Here is a 19,510-nt window from a genome sequence, read left to right as displayed (position 1 = left end):
TTCATGCAAATACGGGGAAAATAAAAAATAATAAACCATATTAGATCTATATAGAGAATGATTAATGTTAGAAAACGCGTTTTTTCCTTCCCGTGCGCACAACCGCTGTTACATACATAAACATAAATATATACGCGCGCATACGCGTATGCCATGTGCGAATTGAACCGCAAGAGGATAGAAATTCATAACATTTTTATAAAAATTCGATTTCGTACTTTTGACCCGTACAGAAACCTGTATTATTCACCAGATTTTACCCGTATTACTATACATTTTTGTCGAATATTATTTTCTTTCGTGTGCTTTGCGATTATTTCCGAATCGTGAAAAGATCATTCGCGTCCCCAGGACGATCATTTCAAATTAACATGATATTCAATCACGATTGCGGGATTGTGTACGACGGTTTCTCGGGTCATAAATAAATTTGAAAATTTCTAATTCGTCCACGTTCTCGACAATATTTTATTCCAAGACCTAATTATTCATTGCAGGAACGCGTACGTATAGCGGATACGAATAATACTGCATACCATTACATTACAATATTGTTACCCGCAGCGGCCGCGATGGTCGTCCAATAACGTCGTCTATCCATTCCATTGTGATACGACGTGGATACAAGAGCATGCAAGTACTGTATGTACGAATACAATCACGTATTACGACGTATTATAAGTATATCGATATGTAGTCGTTTTCTCAAATCAATGAATGTTGTAACCCCACCTTTACCACATTTTTTTTTTTTTTATAAATGCGTACGAAAGAAAAAAATACTTAATGCGAACAACACATAAATCTAGTTTTTAAAGTAGAGCTAAAAAAACTTTATTTCGATCGATTAAAATTTTTTTAAGCTCTATTATGAAATGGGAATTTTTAATTTTGAAATTATAAAATTAAAAACTAAAAAATAAAGTCTATAGTTTGAATATTGAACGATTTAAAAAGTTCGATTTGTGGGCCCTTTCCCAATAGATATGTTTTCCTTTATTATCGTTATTAACAATATTTTGTTTACTATGAATTTAATATGCTAATAAATTTAAATTATTTTTAAAGATGTTGATACATCGATTATATTAATTTAATCAAAAATAATCCTTTTTGACCCTTTCTGCGCAAAAAACTATAAATTATATTCATTATTCCAGGATTTCAGTAAGATCTATGACATTTTTTCATGTTATAAGAAACTAAATATTTTCTAGTCGGGTTTTTATAAAAATGTCTTAGTTTAACAAAACACATACATACAGCAATTTTCCTTATCAGTGTTTCATTATGTGCGGAGTAATTCAATTAGCGTGAAGCATTCGTAAGTGTAAGTGCATTGTATTGTTAAGTACCTTATGTTAAATGAATCACCCCATGTATGTGTGTGTCTGTATAATTTGGATGGTGAATCTCGAAAACTGAACGTATGCACATTGTACACATATATGTATTTATGTTCAACTTGGCGTATCCGTTTTCTGACAGGTAACCTCTCCATTCTCTTCCACATACACATCCCTACGAAACCACCGCGAACGAGATGTGAACAAGACGTGAACGTTTCCATCTCATCATCATTCGTCATCACTACATGTTGCCACTCACTGTTTTTCAAGCAAAATACAGGGTGTTCTTTTAGGCATGATAATTTCTATTCAAGCTTGAACTACGCATATTTCAAATAAATTTGATTTATGGTAAATATTAATCTACCATAAGACTAAATTTTCCAAAACGCGATGTCTGATATCCGGTAGCAGTATCATATTTTGTTTTTAATTGCAATCACCATTTTTATTTTCGTAAATTATTACTCAGTTAATTTTTCTGTAATTGTTGTCATAAAATAATCAAAGTTCTAACTAGTTTACCTTCGCAGTAATTTAAATTGATCTATGGAGGACTTTTTTTTAATTTCATTGAATCGTACAAAAAAATTATTCGCCATTATTTCGAAATAACGCGGATATAATTTGTAAATTCTTACGGTACAGTTATTACTTATACAAAAGTAAAACATCGATTTACTAATTATTTTACACATTAGAATTTTAAATGTAAATATTCATGTAAATATTGGTAGTTTTATGGTCATAACTATATGTTGACTGTGTTACATCGTCAATTTCAGAAATATTAGCTGAATAAATATTTGCGCAAGAAAATGGTGATCCCATTCGATTAACGACAGTTGATATTGCCACAGTTTACTGTAGGTATAAAAAATCTATATATTGAAAAACATAGTCTTACGGTATACATTGTGCGTTTTTTGCAAATACATTATTTATGCATAAAAATATCAGTGAGCATGTTTATAATAGTAACCATGTATTATATAATATTATTACAACGTCACTACAATTACAGAAACACGGTGGCTTCGACGAGTATAATTCTGTTTTTGTCACTTTTTCCTATATTAATTTTTATTCGTGGTGATTTTTTAACACGTTTTTCTACTCAAACCTGTTATCATCATACCATATAAAAAACAACGACCCTAAATTAATGATGATCAATCGATTACATGCCGGCGGCGGTAAAACTCGTTGCGAGATATTAACATACATGAATTAATTTCAACGCCCGTATTCCCGTATACCAGCACCTAAAATGTTTTCAACACATTTTTCAGCCACAAAATAATACAAAATACTCTGTGAGCATTTCAAGTGATCATATCTTTATTTTTATTCGTTTGAAATCAATACACCCGTTTGTTGAATACAATCGGACTTTGATTTCAGACGTGTGTCCGAAACACGGGACAACGCCGATTATTCTTATGGGACATCTCGCGAGTTGAAAGGTTGAAAGACAAAAACATGTTGAAAGATTTATACAGGAGGAAAAGAAATTCTGCGAATTCCAATCACCTTATAAATATAGACGACAAAGCACGTCCGTTGTGTTATAGTAATTGTATATACACCAGCTTTATATACCATTGCGTTCATAGCAACTATCACAAATCGAAAATTGTTAACGAGTAAAACGTGACGATATTAATCGAAAACCGTACAACGAAAAAGTTCAATCGAGGCAGTATTGTCCCTGGTAGATTTTAGTCATTTCCAGTGTGTACGTGTAATTTGCGTGCATTTGTATAGGTGTGCGTGCGTGCGTGCAAGCCTGTATGGATATGGGTGTATGTGTGTGTATAGGTGTTGGTGGCCTTTACAATAATATGCATATTACATATTTACACACAAGGTTCAAAACAAAATTAGACTATACTCGTCTATGCACATATGCATACACGCAAAATGTATATATTGGCTCTTTGATATCTGACTTATAGGTATGCTCAAGGAGGAGGGAGTAGGGTTTCACGCCTTCCCCGTTGATTGTTATACATTTTTATTGATTTTACATATATTTTTTTATATTTTCTTCGTTCTTGTATCAAATGACGATATGAAAGATACCAAGCAATTTTCTTTTGTTAGTTATTATTACGGTTAAAGGTAAGTAGTTAATCTTGCTGATTCCTATTATTCAAAAATTAAGTGAAAGCATAACTTATGAATTACAAAAATTGTTTAAAGTAGATGAGGTCAAAATAATACATATCTCCTGATAAGCTATAAAACTTTCAAATTTAGTTCGTAAAAATCATCTTATACTTTAGAAAATGACTAAGAAAATGCTTTATAAACTTCATTTTGTTCTCTGATTTATAGTATTATAATTTATGAGCTAAATTTAACTAACATTTTGCTATACGAAAGTTATACATTATTTTTTTATATTTTGTAAAATATATCTTATTTTTATATCGATTCCAATATAAATAATAAAAACATTTCAAAAATATTACCCCTTCCCCTCCCATTTAAAATTTCTTAGCACATTTCTGATCTAACTGTACGTAAAAACATAAATAGTGTAGGCTATAAACATTTAAAATAAAAATTGAGAAAACAATAAAACCTAACTGCTTTATTATTCGAAGGGTACATTACATCCTATATACATATATATATATATATATAAATACTATAATCGTTTTCTTTGCATACGATTTCTAAAACGGAAAATGTTTTATTCCTTACCATTTTCACGATACGTAATAGTCACAGGACATGTGACATTGGTTATGTCTTACCACTAGTACATTATTATAGTTCATATTAGAGTTAAATTTTGTTTAGGGACGATAAAATTGGCTATCGTAGTACCAGTCAAGAAACAATAATGTAATTTTAATATAAAAAAATATGTTATAACTCCAAACTGTGTTACGCCGGTGAAAATAATATTATTTCATTAACAATATGATGGCCACGAATTATGAGGTCGATGTATTCTACTGATTTCTAGAAATACTAGATTCATACGTTCACCGTGATTTCTAAATAAATAAATCCATGACACCTGCGGCCCATACCCAAACACTCTGCCATGGATGTTTCTAACACATCGAGCATTGTGTTTACAAAGTTTTGTGCTGTGCGTTTGTATTAACGTCACTCGTATTCGTGCTTGGTCGTATACCCGGGGAAAATCGATAGTGACTGATATACGTAGAACGTGTAACGCTGATGAATTACCAATACCAGATAAATATTACAAATCCAAAGTTATATCGACGGTCGTCAGCGTTTCGGTAACTGACATCGATCCGGTTGAGAATCGTAATCCGATCACAGCCATCAGTTCGGTATTACTACACATTGAATCTGATTCGACGATAAAAACGCTTAAATCGTTTGTTCTGTTTAATGCGAAAAAACCAACGGGCTTCCAACAAATAACCATCGAATAATTTATGGATTGAAAGCGACAAAAAAAATCCACGTTATCCATACAATGTAACGGAATCATTTTTTTAACTTTGAGTTCCAATAATGAACAAGATATATACTTACCGTGTAATTTAAACAGTTAAGAAAATTAATAAATGTTTATCGAATATCATTGAATAACTTATATTGTCATAATTTACAATCCTGGTTATTTAGCGAACATTTAAATGAATTTCGAGAAGATAAATGGGAAATACAACTGACAATGATCGTGACGTTTAATTTTTGTACTTAAGTATTATTTGTGTATAATTTGAAATCCTGAAATACGATGTATCGATACTTTTGAATAACTTTAGATAAATGATAACTTGTAATAATAATATGATCTCAGGTATAACGTGTGAAGACATTTTAGAACCGCTCATCAATTATTTGGAAAGTTAGCCCAATCGTTTCCGAATGGAAGAAATGCAAAAATAAATAAAAATGTCTTACATTATAATGTTATGTACAGGGGCCGTAATGTTGCGGCCAAATTTGTTATGCTTAAGGCTGATAACTATTTCGTTGAAGGGTACCCCTTAGAGGGTTTAGTACTTTACTCGATTCGTTTTCCTCATCGACACTTTAGAAGTAGTTTATTACCGAAACTACATCCGAAAAGCAGAAAGTTTAACGAAACGAAAATCCATTATTATCTGTAGCAGTGTGTGCATACGCGTTACCTCCACAGACACCTAAGTAAAACAGACACAATCGTAAGCTGCAATTTACGTTCTGAAATGACACGAAAAAATTAATTATTTATGCGCGATTATAAGCGTTCAAATGTGTTGACTGTTACTCGAACAAAGCGGAGTAAGTTATTAACAAAACGTCCGCTCTAAAAATAATTTTTCATATACTAATATGTATACATATTAGTTACTTAATAACTAATTGTTGGTGATAGTATAAACTTCATCCACTGTGGTATACACAAATTCATAATAAAATTCAAATAAACCTCACAATAAAAATAAAAAGTTAACTTGTCGTTTTTCATTATAATACACCGTACCGTTTATAATTGGCATTGGTAATAAATTATTGAATATAATTATAATATACAGCTATAGTAAATTATTAAAATACTACAACAGTTTCTAGTGAAATTTACCAAACATAAACTATGGTTTTCAAAACTGTGCGTAAAATGATTAAAAATTATGATATAATTTTATTTTGTAATCAGATATTATATATCACAAAAAAAAAATTATCGTTTTGCTAATAATACTAAAATGTATTATATTTTTGGATTTGAAGGAGGGGATGGAGTGGAATATAGACTGAATACGATTCATAATATATTAATATATGCATTCCTCTGATAGACAATGCAAACGTGATGATGTTACGCATGTTTCAATGCCAGTCTAGATTTTTAATTGACAAGAGACAAATTTTAACTAACATAATATAGTTATACGTTTGTCACAATAAACGTCGTCAGCCTGTGTTACTGGTTTTCAACGGCTACCGTGAGAGTGTAATGCAAATTATAAGATGTGTTTCTGTAAGTGTCGAGTATTAAACAGTACGGTATTATCGCCGATTGTGTATTCGACAATAAAAATAAAAATATCAATAGTGCGGAAAAAAATTAATTATACATCCATACAGTTTCGTTATTATGATATCGTATATCAGAAACGTTTAATTGATTTATTATAGTTCTCTCTAACTGTCTGTTTGTCTGTGTCCCGTCCCCCTACTTTATTTTACAAACGTATAGCATTAATTACGATGAGTTAATTTGACGAGGAATATAATTACAAGACCAACGACGTTCGGTCGAGATGTGATGTCATCGGGCGTTTTAATTAAGGTCCTTTGAGCGTTTCCTGCGAAGACATCTTCGCCGACTGTACACAATATTGACAGTTACAGCCATATCGCTGTGCACCGATAGAGATTAACAACCATCTTGGTGATATACCTACGTACAGCGTAGTATGTTACCCCAGACGGTGGTTTATTGCGTAGAAAATTATTGTTGTAAACGCGTCTAAACAACGGTGAACCATACAGGGTCGGCGAAAAGGTGGGATAAAGAGGGCTAGAGCCCCGGGGTCCATAATTCCAAGAGAAACCGTCGTCTCGGCTTTTTATACAAAATTATTTTATAATCTCATTCGCTGTAGCATAAGATGCAAATTTGAATATGTTTATTGTACTGGAGTATATACAAGTAATATAACTTGGCCAAACAAGTGTAAGTAAAAGGGGCCTAAAACCATACAGTCCCGTGACTCTCAAAAATTCTCGCCTGCCCTGGAACCATAGAGATTACTCTAGTAATCTTAAAATACTTTCAAGTTTTTGAAAAAAAAAATGAAATGAAGATGCATTTTCTATGAACGTAATCATAATTACTGCTTAGTATGGTACAACGACATACTTCTCCTCAGCATGACTCACCGAATTCAACGTGGACTCGAAGTTGTAATTTTAAATGTCATACCACATTTAGCCCGCCTAACTGTATTGCGTATACGGTTTATATTAAGTATAACTGATCCTTAGAAGCTAACAGGCACCTCGTACTTACCCTTAAGTCAGCCTAAAATGTTGTAAACGGATTAATAGTGTACGAGTTGACATTTGGTCATCTTTTGGATCTTTTAAATCGTATAAAAACAAAACCGATAACATCGTTTTTCGTATCGACCACCGATGTCAGAACACGGTCTTAGATTTTTGGCAAAACTCTTACGCCCGACGGCCGAGTATTCACATAAGAACAACGTGCGGTGCCTTGCTATTCATTCACGGGAAAAAGGCTAAAAATTAATTTTGCCGAAAGCTACAGGGGGTTGCCAACAAAACTGTATTATTATAACACATTATGGCGAAGATTGCGCGCGGAGAAACCGGCGAAATGTACTTGCTTTGCTCCGCCCGACTTTTGGTGTGCATCGCGTGGTTACATCGGTATAGAGTGCACGTGTCATTATTTCGGAGTGACTTTTTCTATTTTTCAAATAATCTCGTTCCTGTTATCGAGATTTCTGTCTCGGGTACCACAATTTAAATGACAATAGTATAAATAAATTGAATATCAATTATTTGCGTTATTGAAACAAAAATGTCCGAAAGAATTTCCGTTAATTGTTCGAAAAAGTGTCAGTGATCTTACGAAAAAAAAAAAAAAACTATACAAAAACAACATAAACGTAAGCATACTGATTAGTGATTAGTATGATAAACTCGGTGCAATTGAAAAATCCCAGAATTCTCAAACATATGTCAGATCCCAAAATTGTTTTCCGTCGTATCGTATGATTTTGCGCAGAATAGCAGACAGATACCGCGACAGTCGAATCCAATAGAAACATTTTTAACCTGTCTCGAGGAAAAAATAATTATAATAATAATAACAAATTTTGGTACACCAAGCTAAGTTAACACTTTAGTAAAGCGCATGGGGGAAAAAAAAATAACATTTCTAAGATATTATGTAAAATCTAGAAAACTAAAGTGTTACTCGGAATGGTAAGCGGCCAATTCATCTTCACAATAAACTATAGAGACTCAATACGAGTGTAAAACAAAATCGTAAAATTAGAGATTTTTTTATCGTCTTTTTGGCACATTTTACTCGCTTTGGCGCCGGCATTACATTGTTGTAGTCGTTAAAGCAGTATAATAACAATCAATAATACACTGCACACGTTAACCACCTAATCGTAACGATGAGGTTAGATGTAAACACACTTCCGATGACACTTGTCTCGGTGTTGGAGCGTGTCCAGAGAAAGTTTTTAAGTTGTCTCCTTGTGTCTCAAAAAAAAAACAAAAAACATGTTTACTTCATATTGATATATTCTATTGTACTTATATAGTAATTAATACCTATATGCTACATGTATATGTATTCGTTTAAAATTGCAGGTCGTACTGCGATTGCAAACAATATACGGATCGAGTGTTTTTAGGGGTGAAATTGTATTGGGGCTGATCCACAATTTATTCGATATTAACATTATTGACATTAATTTAATTTAACTAACATTATTATTATATATTAGGTTTGTCCATTATCATCGGGTCTGTTGTTAATTTTATATTAAACGCCCACGTAAAACTATGCGTCCACTGATGATGAGAGTCACTATTAAAGATTCAATTATTTAATTTATTAACTCTCTGTTACAATTATTATACACATAAACCTAGAATTTATATAATATTTTATTGTTATATAACTGTTAATATTAAATATAATACAACAGTACAGATAGTAATATACTTGATAAATTGACAAGTTTATTAATACGTTTGATCCGCTATACATATATAATCAATACGTCTTACGTTCATGGACAATTGCAAAGATTATTTTATTGGAATGAAACGATAACCATAATTGGTGTTATCTTATTATTATAACGATTTTACGGATTAAAATATTGCATGTAATATATATTTTTGTTACAATTCAATCATGTTTTATATTATAATTATATAACTAGATATGCAAAATCAGTCAGATACTTTTTATTCTGAGCTAAATAATCGATTCTGTAGGAATTTGGCAAAGTTTGTAACGATAAATAGTGGATATTTGTATCAAATATGAATAATAGTTGATTTTCATCTACTTCCTATTAAAACTACTAACAATAAAAATTGTAATAAATACATTTATATTTGAGAAAAATTAAGAGTTTTTTCTTATTATATTATTATTTTAATTGTTTTTATCGTTGTAATTTCTGGCAATAAACATTATTTATTACATCAGCAAAGAAAATGGTATATTTAAATGTTAGTGAAGCAATGTACAATTTAGCAATAACTATAAAGGAGGAGTGACGTGATCTTGATTAGAAAACATTGGGTATCCGCTGAATATTAAATTATAAAATAATGATTTATATATTGTGTTTATTCCAAGTAATTAAATAATTTATAAAATATAAAAATTAACTTGTTTTCCATACCGAGTTTATTTTTAATTTCGTACATACGTTACAGAAAGGACCATACAATTTACTTGAAAAGGAAACAAATAAATTTAATACACGAACGTATAGTGGATATAAATTTACCTACAATAAAATTAAAAATAATTATCGCCTACACTAGTATACTCAATAGCCGACCATGAATGTAAATTATTTTTAAATATATACGTGTGCGCTGGGAATCCAAAATAAAGATGGAAAACATTATAAATATAGAGTTAAATTATACAAATCAATGAAATATATTTAAAACGTGTAAAAAGTATCAACAAAATGAATACAAATAATCGACTTTATGTTTTAATAATAATAAAAATATCTCCTTGAGTACTGGGTGACCTTTATCTTGTGGTTAGATCAGCGGTGATTAAATTTGATAAAAAAGCGAGAGTATTCTTATTTCATTCAAATACATTAGTATCGAATAAATATCGACTATACATTGAAGTATATGAATTAAATTCAGTTCCTCAAAATGCTTTCACTAAATGTTCAATTCTCGTAATGCATTGTGTCCACGATCGTTCAGTAGATAGTTGTTGAAATACAAAATTTAAAATTTAAATAAAACAAAAATCATTACTTTAGTTATATTGTAAGTAAATTGCGATTAATGGTAATGTAAAAAACCAATTTCAACGTTAAATGAGTGCAAAAATAGCTATTGTCGTATCGATTTTAAGTGATTAAACGCAGATACAGTGACAAGGATATTAATGTGTTCATAATCTCTCTTTTTTGCCCAAAAAGATATAAATTTATTTGTGCTATAAAAATCTCGATGCCTTTAATAAAATTATTCTTAGTAATTTTCTCAAGAACAAAAAACTTCAAAAACAATCGTTTCATTATCTTTGTATTAACATTAATATAAACTCGATTTCTCAGAGGGACTAAATTTTTTCTCTAACAAGAAGTGTTCGAATGACAACTTCTAACCGGTAAATTAATATTCTGATCATTTTAATGTCTTGAAACCCAATTTAAATAATAGTATATAAACACTATTTACATATCTGTACATTTTTTTTTTTTTGTTACATAACACGTGGGTTATGTTTCTGAGTTATCATAAATGCATACTCATTTTTCAGTAATAGTTGTTTAATATAATAGTATAGTAAATCATACAACTGCTGTATATGAATAGTTGGGAATATCATTGTAGCTGGGAATTATTGATCTATTGTAAACTATATAATTTAGTTCATGAAATCGTTTATGAATAAATATGAAAACAAAATAAAACGTATTTTTACAGGTTCAATTTTTTGACATAATATTTGTACTAAATGTGATCGTCTATCATAATAAATTAATTATGGCATTACAGTACTTTGTATATAAATGAACTATACATTATTATAAAATCCCAAAAAAGGTACTATTAAGTTAATTTATTTATTTTTAATTTTTATTGTTATTATCTATGTATTTAATATGTTTATGTAACTATCAATAAATTATATAGGATAAATAAATAAAAAAAAATTTCGATATGACGGCTATTAATTCTTACCGAAAGCTGAAATCAGGACACACATAGTACTTGTACACATTGTTACGTATTTTATAATACTATCCTGCAGCAATGTTTAGATTAAAACGTACCTGAAATAAAAATAAATATTGTTATTAGTTTTAATTGGATATGCCCAAGTACATACACCGATGATATCCGGAAGTCATATTCACCGCCGTCAAACATAATATAGTTATTACCAAAGTCATTATTATTGGGTTAAACTGGGTTCTCAAAAATGGAATGAAAATCCAATTAGTATATATTTAAATAACAAAAAGTACGGTTTAGTGTTTCGGACAGAGAAAATGAATAAATAATGAACGAATCGTCTTAATTTATATTATATATTTTTATTTATTTTCTCTCCTTTCCGACGTTGGATAGGTCTTCCATTATTTACGAGTTTTATAATGGCGTTAATTAAATCAGCCATTACTCAAACAGTGCACCGAGGAACGGCAAAAAGTGTTTAAAATTTTATTTAAAAGAAAATAAATACGAGGGAGGCAAAAAAAGTGAAATTTCTAATACGACGTAAACGTTATCATAAAACAAATATTTAAAAAAGAACCGGCAGCCAATAATATAAATACTGGCCGTACGTACTATAAATATGTTCGTTTTGGAAACAAACAAAAGAAAAAAATAAGAATTATTATAATAGGTAATGACGATTGATTACGATTTTAAATATTCATATTGAACTCAAACGAAATGTATCAATAAAAAATAACAGTATCGTTGTGATCTAATCTAAACATTAAGCCGTCGATTGATGTGTCGATAATTAACCTATAGTAGTACACAAAGTTTCACGTATATTCCGTCGGCAGTTCTTGTGTTTGTATTGCACAGTTTATTCGATACGCCTGCTACAACAGACGTCGCAACCAACGGTCGGATCAGGATTAATAAATCACCATAGAACTTGGAATATTCACCTTCAAATTAATGTTCTATGGAAGAGAGTGCATGTATATGCATATTATGAATATTATATTATTATTAAGAGTTTCCGATTTGAGGAATATAAACGATGTGGTGAATAACGCATGAATTGCGAAATAAATGTTGAATTTTATGTTAGTAATACTCGATAATAACCGCGTATTTATCGTGTTGGCGGTTACGCGTTTGATGGAATTCAAATCACAAATCTTACTGGTGCATCAAAAACGTGTCCCACCGACAACCCAATGGCCCACCTAGAAGTGTTCGGGCACACGCGACGACAATAATCTGTGAGGCACCGAGTACATAGATTTGAGGGATAAACATACTTAAACAGTTTGCTAAGCAAATTTCAACCGATCACGTTGCGTGCGTCGTGAACATAAAGTTCGTGATTTTTTTTTTTTTTTATAATCATTATTTATAGAACCATCGTGGGATCGTTAACGAAAACAACCATTTATCAAGCAATCATGTAATCGTGCCCGAAAAAATGAAATTTACATTTTGACACACGCGCGTAAACAAAAACCGACGACAAGCTCAATGATTTTATTTATGACGTTTTAGCTGCCAACGGCTGCTGTGCATCTAACGAAGTCGTCGGAACTGCAGTTGTCTTGTATTGTTATCATTATAAATAATTGTGATGATAAATATTATCACACGCGTTCGGTTGGATCGGCGTAATATTAATAGCAGTTGACTTCAGTTTTACCCATCAATAATAATAATGAAATGGACGAAAACCGGTAACGAATCGATAAAATCGCCACACGCACGCATATTTGTTTGAAAACGTATGTGCGTGCAGCATACGTTCTCGTACACCATGGAAACTTACTAAATTTTAATGTTGTAATGGTAATTTATCGCCGTGCACATGACGCTAAATCGGATACCTCGCAAGTAATAATAATCGCTATGTAGAAAAAAAAAGAATCCAATGATTTACCGACGAGATCACGTGTAATCGCAAGATGACCACCACTAGGTGATTCTTACTGAAAATTAGACGACTTTATTACTGTAAACGGAAACGCTCCTGATTAACAGTATGTAAAATTGTTTAGCCGTTCAGGTGATTCGTTTGCACAGGTTGTAGGTCAATAATCGATAGAACACAATATCCGTGTTTAAAACACTTGGTGGGGATTTTTTGAAATCGTTGTTTTTGAAATATCGCCTAATGCACGCTGTTCGGAGATTTGAGTTTACGTTTTTTCCCTTGGTTTCAAATTGTCCGCGTTAAAAACGTTTCCGCCATCGAGGAATATTACGCGTGGAATAGAAGCGTTTGATTACAATTCCACGTGCGAATAGAAAATTGTGCAAAAAAAAAAAAATGCAGATTCTGTGAAATGAAGATACGAAAACAATCAATAACATATTATTGTAATGTTTATGATTTAAAAATAAACCTTTCGCAGGAATTAGTCCCTTGACACTTTGTTTTAAACTATTTAACCCTGTGTCCACTAATCCGGTTAGTCATACATTTAATTGCCATTTACGCATCAAGTAAAATCAGTATTATCGTGTAATCGACGAGAACTTAGAATATCACGTCAAGAGTTTGAAAATCGATCATGGAATTTTCGAATATTTGGTGCACGATGAGTGTGGCTGGCTACATCCTAAGCATTCCACTCTAGACAACCCTTTCGGTGGACATTCGCTACCGATTTACGAATAGCAAATAAACTCGTTATCTAGACACTTTAATTCGTTACAATACGTGTTTATCGGTTGTCGGTGGTTTAGCATATGCAACAAAGACAATTCTGGTCCTTTCCGGACGATGGCGATGTCGTTAAAGACTGCATGCGATACGCTTAAGTGTAGAAATAATACAAATTCAATCGAATTTCTGCTCATGCTTTTCGCTCTTAATAATTATCACGCATCCCATACCTATACTGTATGCATGGTCATAATATAAGATGTGAGCTATTACTTTTAGTAAAACCCTTTCACCCAAAATAATTTCATTTGTATTTTTAGATTTAATCATTTTTAATATATTTTAATTAAAACAAGTATAGAATATCTGTATATTGTAGTATACCTAGTTACAATTAATTTAGTAACTAACAGTGCTTTATATTTGTTAGCCAACGATTGTTAAACTCATAAAGGCTCCTTTCAACTTGCGGTCTGGAGCTTTAGTCTCCCCTTGCTACCTTTGATCCAGCCCTGATTATATGCACATCTTGAGTACGTGTGAGTTATCCCTGCTACCACGAAGAGACGTTGACACGCATTGCCTACATTACAGGTATACGTCATAATATATCGTATAATCTCGTCGAGCGAGCGGGTCATGTTTTTCACACCGAATTTTACATAATATATCTAATATACCGACGAGGTACAATGCCATCTAAAAGGCTCTTCGAACGGACGTTTTATTATTATTATTATACGGGTTCTCTTGCAATAAGCTTGATATATATATATATATATATATATTGACGTGTTGTATATTATGTCGATTTGGTTTTTGCTCGTATCCGCACAAATCTATTTTACGGTTTCCCTTCTCTCCGCGAATCATGTGTCTGACCCGTGAAACTTCGTTCTTTTCATCCTCTTCTCGACCTTTCGCTTGTGTATATACATATATATAAACTTATCTTCCGAAGTACTATTACCATATTCCCGTCTCCACTGCACCTGCATCGCGCGGAACAACCGCATCTTGATCCACGGAGTGCGGTCAGGTATTTGTGCGCGCACACTTATACATTATACATAGACGTATATACTAAATGGAACACACGTGGGTCGGTGGGATGGAATCGTATACACGTTTCGACGACGCGTTCTATACGATTCGTTTTCTCTTCGTTTGGCTGTACCCGAACAACCACTATCACTATTAAATGGATATATTTTAATCCGGGTAATATTGGATTACTCTCACAGTTCCCTGCAATGAAATACCATCGAAACCGACATTTCCCGAACCGTCAGCGCCACGTCCATAGGCTAGCGATATTGGTTTAATTTTCGTTTTGGATTGAAATTTTAAGAAAAAATCGATAAAACTAATTTATTTTTAACTTTATCATGCCTAAATATATAACGCAATTAAATTACATATTTTAGTTGTTGTGATAACCGAAAGGAGGTGCGGAATATTGGGATGGTTTTCAGGTCAAAAAATACACATTCTTTCTTATATACACGCTGTACGTCAAGCCTCTGGCGCATCGATCGATTTTCAAATTTACCCGCCACTACAGGTAGAAAACTTGACCACACGCAATCTTGTTAACAGCACTGGAAACGCGGACCAAATGGTTTTCGTTTCGATTATCTCTCTACACAAAACCAAACCTATACAAACAATTAAATTAAATTTGTGCGTGGATGTATACATGTAAACATATATCCTGCGTAGGACGCAAGGTAAATAGGCGGAAGACGATGGCATGGAAGTAAATGAAAGAGAAGAGGCACTCCGGGCAATCGAGAAAATGGCACGTGGACAAGCTCACGCGATTTTCAAGTGTTATCCGTTCAACGCGCGTAACATCAAAATAGTTCATGCACATGCCTTATACTATCTATCGCGTATAGCGCGGGTTACGCGACGACTTTTGTTAATGTAAACATTAATTTTCAGCAGGTCGTGCGCAAGACAAATGTACAAATGCGGTACTGGGTTACGAAATAGAAAAGAAAATACGATCTTCGAATCATGGAAAAATAATTATCACCTTATAATACGAATACGATTACAAATGACCTTATTCATTCCCATTGTAATTCTAAACGTCGTTCTGTTGGGATCATAGCTTCGAACGAAGCGTTAATCGATCAGGTATAAACCGTAGACACGAATACGAGTTCATGGCGATCTCCGCACAGTGATCCGTACGTGCCCACTCGCGCATCAAGCAATCAAGACTTTTGCTTCGCTTCTAAATTTCACTAAAATTCAATACACCGTCGCGTGTAACACTCATTGAATGCACCGCGTGACGACTAGCTAACCAAACCCAATTATCCCAACGTTTTTTCGAACAATCTACGTCTACGATTACGATGATATTGTAATGAAAATGACACACACAAGAATGATCCGAAAGCGACAAAAAGAAATCCGACCTATAAATTAATTAATAAACGTTCTAATGAGGGACTTATTGAAATATATCGTCGGATATTACAAAAATAACGGAATTATCTTCGATAACGTTATTTTTATCATTTTCATCAGCAATTTTGCAAAATAAGGAATTATTTTATACTTCTTGTACAAGAATTTCCAATGGATAAAATGTTAATTCTTTGACCGCGGTCATTACAACGTACCACACGCTCCGAGAGTAATAGTATCGACTCAAAGTTTGTTCATTGCAACCTGTCCTGTCTTGCAAACCAGTGTATATTCTTCTCGTATATTGACGACTTGGAAACCGTACCTTGAGGGTCACAGACGGCGGAAAGTGGACTGCAGCGATCTGATGCGTTTTTTAACACACATCCTCAGCTCCGAAACTGGTTCGTAGTCTCCAACGATGTACCTCAATTACCGAGATTCGGTATTTTTGTCGACAATATTGAACATCAGACAACACGTGAGCAAAAACGAATAACACAAAAACGTATAAAAATACAAAAATTACGCAAACGTGACCGTGGTGTAAGTGTCAACATTGTTGTTATTGTTGCGAGGACACTTATGCAATACACAATTTATAATGAGTTAACAGAACAACAAATAAATCTGGTATAAGTTTAGTTTTACTATGTAAGGTTTATGCACTATCAACGACGGTACAGACGCGGCGCAGAGCTATACTACTATATGATCCAGGAGCTGTTTCTTTTTTTTCTCAGTCCAAACTCGTGATGGCGGTCTGGTGCAATCTAGAGGGTATAAAATGGTGCTGATTGATGACAATCATGCAAACCCGGTCGGCTCGATAAACTACGGGTCATCGTTTTAGCATTTTGCTCGGTACGCATATAAAAGGATTTCAAAGCGTCTGAAGTGATTTGACGGTTACGGGTTGTGTGTATCTCTCTCTCTCACACACGCACACACAATCATAAACACTCATTTACTCACTCACCACTCATCCCACCTTTGTTTATCGTCTTTTGTCTTTGAAATTACATGATATTATTAAATAGTTCCATATGCCTACGATTTGGCAAAATAGTGATTTTTTTTTAACTATCCCTCTGATTGACATCCGAAGCCATAAAATGCAAATCTTTGATAAAATTAAATCAAGAGATTTTCTCAAACTAATCTGACAGTATTGTTACTCCGTGTCAGTCAGCTGAGAAGAGGAAATCTTCCATTTTATATATTTGTTTATTTTTATTTTTTTGCACGTTTTCAAATATTCCAGTGATACCAAATCTGAAGCGTTATACGTTCAATATAGATTTATAGCAGATCCTTACTATGAACACTTATATTCTACATCTTTAAATAATCCGTATGCCATTAATATTTTTTAGTTTTTTTTTTTTTATTATTTTATATCTTAATTATACGATTTTTTTAGTAGAAATAAAAATAATTTGGAGGGAGGGCTTAGCCCTTTAAATTTTGGGAAATATACAAAATGTATATTTTAGAGGAGGCTTAGTCTCTATATTTGTGCTTATACCCTTTTTATTTCATAAAAACTCTTTGGTAAGGCATATACCACTGAACCTAGGGGCTTATAAATCCTAAATCCGGCACTGTACGTAACATTTCGACATACTCGGTGTATTCTTTTTCTGGTCGATTTCGAATCATTTAATGAGAATATTACGATACATGAATCTTCCATAACCAGATTGCTATTAAATACATTTCTATGATTGACCATACTAAAAGCTCTATGTGTCAAATTCAAATAAAACGATTTCTTAAAATTTAATTTTTAATTCAATTTTTGTGATGTAATTACAGAAAACAAACTATTTTAATCTTGAACCACATGATAGGTTTCGTATCTTTTGGTTGAGTTTTATGAAATCTACAACGAAATAAATAATACTCATGAACAAATAATAATGATATAAATATTTTAATTTTAGATAGCAATCGAAAACTATTCAAAATGCATTAGGGTTGATCAATGACGGAAACATTAACGAATCACATAACACTCGTACATTATGTATAAATATTTAAATATACCACTGTCTATATATGTATATATATATATATCATGTATACCATGTATTGTATAATTACTTTATTGTTCATTAATTAGGCGTGATTCACAGAAGGGTGATGCTCGCAATAGATTTAACGTCACTGACAGAATATGAAAAGTGACCAAGTGGCAAACAGTAAGAGAGTTGAGCTATGCGGATAATTTATTGATTTATATCCGGATACCAAAAGGTCTAAACACTCAACCGTTATTAAACGAGTTACTATATATATATATATATACATATACATAAGCGTTTATAAGCTACTAGTTTCAACGCAATCACAAAACATGGTACGGAGGTCGTACTTCACGTTACCACGCGGTGATGTAGGTGCCGAGTGAAATCATTTCGAAGTCTTCCATGAAACTATCTTTCTTGGCCTATGAATTGGACGTGAAAGCTATTCAACCTTTATCGAGGACATGGGAAATTCGTATCATAAATAAAATGAAACGTCCAGAGTATCGGTAAACCATGTATTCATTTGAATGGAGAAGTTGTGTACATAAAATACAATTCGTATTCAACAATTATATAAATAAATGACTACAACTGTTACATGTTAAACGTGTTATTTTATAAGATTGGTTGATTAGAAAAAAAAATAAATATAATTCGTTTGTATTTATTTAAATTGATTTGGTACATATTTAACATTAGTTCTTACGACTTAATATGTACAATAAAATCAAATGTATAATGCACATATTCGTGATTGGTTTCACAAACAAATATATTAATATATACAAACAATTAATCATTTTTTCTGACCATCGTTATTGTATAATTTTTACATTGCATTCAAGATGGACTAATAAGCGAATACATTTGTAATAAATACTGAAATAGAAAAATAATATAAAAATTAAATAAAAATAAAAACCTTATTATAAATGGTAAAATAATACGTCCTTTAATATATATGCAACGGAAAAAAATAATAGTAATTTGTAATATGTGTTACTCTTTCGTATTTAGTATCCCGTTGATAATGTTTAAAACAACAACATATTTCTTTTTGAAAATGTAAGCTGCTGAGATTAGAAATTCAAAAGAAAATGAGACAAATAAACAATACAAAACTT

At 32.1% G+C, this 19,510-nt stretch overlaps 1 protein-coding gene across 1 annotated transcript in view; it reads right to left on the bottom strand.

Moving 5' to 3' along the window:
* The window catches only part of LOC112689748 (nephrin-like), a 414,842-nt gene that overhangs the window by 281,904 nt on the left and 113,428 nt on the right, over positions 1–19,510 (bottom strand). The window lies entirely within an intron of this gene.

Source organism: Sipha flava, unplaced genomic scaffold (genome assembly GCF_003268045.1).
Source record: "Sipha flava isolate LNK unplaced genomic scaffold, YSA_version1 46_pilon_pilon, whole genome shotgun sequence".
In the NCBI taxonomy this organism is placed as follows: Eukaryota; Metazoa; Arthropoda; class Insecta; order Hemiptera; family Aphididae; genus Sipha; species Sipha flava.
This window is presented reverse-complemented; position numbering and strand designations above follow the sequence as displayed.